Below are 4,501 nucleotides of genomic sequence, written 5' to 3'. Positions count from 1 at the left end.
AGATTCAGTAAAATCATAATGCAGTCACTGTTAATGAAACATCGACACCAATTTACATAACAAGGTCAAGGAATTGTAGAAAAAAGGAATGAAACTTACAGTTTGAGCACCTAAACCCTTAGAAAGTTCTCATGACAGACCTGCAACAATTCCTTCATCTGTTCGAATACCACCAACTAAGACATTAACCCAACTACCCCCGTCTGCCACACCAATCTGGCTACCCCTAATAACAAAGGGCAGTCCATTTTCCGCATCAAAAGTATCCGAAGTATTACCTACGAACTCATTCAAAGCAAACTTATTGATAATAGAGTACCAAGTCACAAGATTTCTAACAAGCATTTATCAAACACCTTGTATGCACTATCAAGATATTCATAAGTATCATAAAAATGCACCAATAACCCATATAAAATCGCATAAAAATTGAACAAAAAACCAGATTATGAAATCGCCCAGGAAGTCGAAAAAAAATCGCACGGGAAATCGAACAAAAATCAAATTTTTTTTGATGAAATTGAAGCTAAAAATCGATATGATGCAATTAAACCTGCAATTCAATGATTAATGCAATTCGAAAATTAACATGTAATTCAATAATTTTAATGAAAATTTTGAATCAAAAGTAAATTCGATAATCATCACAACATGAAATTCAATAATTTCAACAAAAATTTCAAGAAGCTAAGAAGAGGAGAGAGAAATTGACAAAATGAACATACTCAATAATTGAAAAAATTTCTGTACTTGTGAACAAGCTAAGAAGAGGAGAGAGAAATTGTCAAAGTTGAGCCATTAAATTAGACGCCATTGATGAAGTCAGTTTTAAAGAGAGAGAATTTAGTTTTAAGGAGAGAGAAATCAGTTTTAAGGAGGTTTATGTAATTAATCTCAGCTGTTGGATTTAATAAGATTAATGGCTGAAATTTGTTCTTACATAAGGGATGTGGTCTCACATATAAGGTGGTTCTCACCGGATCCTGACCCTATATATATATATATATATAGAGAGAGAGAGAGAGTATGAACCATATGTTTATACATAAAAACTCATAACATGGCTTGATTTCCTCCACATCAAAGGGTTTATATTTGAGCCCTCATCTCTTGATCGATCTTGCAAGACTTTGTTGGATGACAAGATTCCTCTTCTTGAATATGGTGGATGACAGTACGGCCATTTGATTAATATTTGACATCACCATACTCTAATGAACAGGAATTGCAACAAAGACTTCATCAATAAAATCATCCAAGTGCACCAAAATAATACTAATAATAATAATAATAATAATAATAATAATAATAACAACAACGTACCGATTCAAATCCCATCAATTGTTATGACTTTTATATTTTCTATAACAAATTAAAGTTTAGGCTTTATTCACTTCACCTTTTGTGTTTTTTACATGTCTAAGAAGCTCTGATGATATAATTTAGGAATAGTATAATTTCATGATTTGGCTAATAAGTTTAGGATTAGGAGTTAGGACTCTATTCTACTCTCACCTTATGTTCAGGTAATTTAAGTGAAAACAAACGCTAACAAGGGGAATCATTTCCATTCCCTTTCTCCATTCCAGCGAACCAAACGACCCCTAAGATCAAGATAAGTTTTCTTTCAAAAAAAAAAAAAAAAAGATCAAGATAAGTTTAGAGCTAATAAGCTCAAATTATATATGTTTAATTAAACCTAATAAGTTAAAGTTGGGTGAGACAATATATGCTTTGGGTTATTAATTAAGTTCATATAATGATTGGCATACTTGATTTTTTTTTTCCCTCTCAACTTTGAGTACCAATATCTTTAATTACGTATTAAAACTTGTTTTGTTTACCTTATTTTCACTTATTTCACTTCAGAAAAGTTCAGTTAAGTTCTGATAGTCCAGATAAGTTCATATAAGATAAATTTTGGAAAAATAAATTTTGATAAGGGTTGCCCAAAATATAAATTACAGCTAAAATAAGTTTTAATAAGTTCAGATAAATATCATGTGAATAAAACACACTAAAAACTTGAAATTACAATAATATACATTAAGATAAATCCGATAAAAACTAATTAACATTTTATTTTATATAATAGCCAAAAAATATGGTCAAAGTTAAAAAAAAGTCACACATGTCTATTATTATGGAATGAAGGTAGTAATGTTAAAGTATTGTAAAAAGCAAGATGACTTAAATGTATTATTATAGATGAAGAGTACACTAGGTGAATATTCTAGAATCACCTAACAATTTTTTATAATGTTAACGATTACAAACTTTTAGAGCTTCCCTCCCCTTTCGATTCCTGGGCTCAAAAAATACCAAAGGGGAATTAAAAAGCTTTCATAACCCTTCATTGTCAAAATAAAGAGAGCCAACGTCCTCATCACGAAAGCGACTCTTTCCCACTCTCTGTCTGTTTTCTTCCCCTGATTTCCCCCCATCCTTCTTCTTGTCGTTTTCCTTCCTTGGAATGTGTGCTTGATACTTTTTTTATTTTTATTTAGAAAAAAAAAACCACTTTCTCTATAAATTTTTTTTTTTCAAAAAATATGTAAAGAATTTACTACTCGTAGTACAATAATTGTTTATTTATTTATTCACTAACTTCAAGAAGTTCAAGTAGATTTTATTCACGCTCTCCTATGGCCATAAAAAGGTTAATTACATGAAGAAAACATGCAGTGATTGCAAGAATGAAGTAGGAAATTATCTTATTAATCATCCTCAAGGCTCATTGAGTGATGATTGTTGTTCGTTAGTCGAAAACGACCCAAGTCCCTTAATCAAGAGCATCTACAACCAAGCATGTTCCGGTGGTGCTGCATCTCCTCCTAGCGCATAAGAGTTTATTAATACGTAATTAGCCTGCAATAGTTTTATTATTACATTTTTATATAACCTAATAATAGTCATTAGGAACTTTAGATTAAAATAAATGTGGTAATCACATATTTAAATAAGTACTGATAGTTCTCCTTAGAAAAATTAGCAGTTTGTTTTTGTAGTTATGATATCATTAATTAAGTTTATATACTATGAAAGTTTATTTTAGTTAGATGTATTATTATTTATAGTTGCCTTTGCGTTTTTTTATACTACGTATTTATTTTTGGCTATTTGTATTATACTAAATCTACGCAATAATTTGTTGTTACTACTTCCTTCGTCCGCAATTATCTGCAACATTTATTTAAAATGGGTGCTCTATATTATTTGCAACAAATTTTTTTCTTTCCTTTTTGGGTAATATTTAACTATCAATTACCCACTATTACCCACTTTTTTGGTTAGTGGTCCCCTCCACCACCTATTACCCACTAACTAAAACCCACTCAAAACAAAAATTAAGTGGGACCACTCCTTTTCCCTCCATTTTCTACTTTAATTAAACCCACCAAAGCTCAATTAAAACTCCCCTAAAAGTTTTGCCTATGAGTCCGAAATATTTTCCTTTGTTGCAGATAACCTCGGGTGAAGGGAGTATATATTATGCGCTTGTTTCTATCTCAACCTAAAAAAAATTTACAATTTAATTCTTTGCATGAAAAAAAATAGAAGTATTAAAGTATTTATTAAACACAATTTCAAGTTTATTAATCATACTCGGATCCAAGGTATATGAATTCAGGGCCAAATTCTGCAAACAGATCAATGTCACAACTTTTCCTTTTACCATTTTTTTAAAGGTTCCAGCAAAGTAAAGGTTTTTTCAATTATTACTAACATAGTTTCCTTAAAATTTAAATAATCTTTATTAAACTAAAAGATATTGTGTTCATAATTTTGTAAAAAATTAATTATATAATAAGATTGTATAAATCTTTATCCGCACTTTCTAATAATTGGCAATGTTCAAAATAATAAAATTGTGTGTTACAGGTAATGTCCTAGTAAAAGTTAGGTTAATGCCTTATACACAAGCAGGATTTATAATTCCATCTTCGTTTATTGGATCAAAAAGGTTTTCAAAACAAATTAAAATTTATGGTTTCTTCTGATTTTCGAAAAATTGATACTTTTTTTTAAAAAAAATTATCAACCAATTACAAAGTGACACGTAGCATATTCACCTATCAAAACCAGTTACCAACAAATTAGGGACCAATAGAAGAAAATTGCCTATAAAGGTAGAATGTGGGATTATAAGATATTGCCTCCGTTTTTAAATACTTGCTCCACTTTCCATTTCCGACCGTTTTTAAATACTTGCCCCATTTCCTTATTTTGAAAGTTTTTACAATATTTAATTCATTTCTCTTTAATACTGAATAACATTATATTTTATTACTTTTAGTTTCTCTTTCCTCCAATTTACCTTCCACTAACCCCACTAATCCTATATTTTATTACTTTCTCCAATTTCTCCTAAAACTCCATGTATGGAGAAATGGAGCAAGTATTTAAAAACGGAGGGAGTAATAATCAAAAGGATGGATTATTAACAACGAATCGGCCAAAAAATTATTAGCATCAATTTTTCCTTTTTATTTATTTTTTA

The sequence above is a fragment of the Chenopodium quinoa genome, unplaced genomic scaffold, assembly GCF_001683475.1.
Source record: "Chenopodium quinoa cultivar QQ74 unplaced genomic scaffold, ASM168347v1, whole genome shotgun sequence".
Classification (NCBI taxonomy): Eukaryota; Viridiplantae; Streptophyta; class Magnoliopsida; order Caryophyllales; family Amaranthaceae; genus Chenopodium; species Chenopodium quinoa.
Note: the sequence above shows the minus strand (reverse complement) of the source record.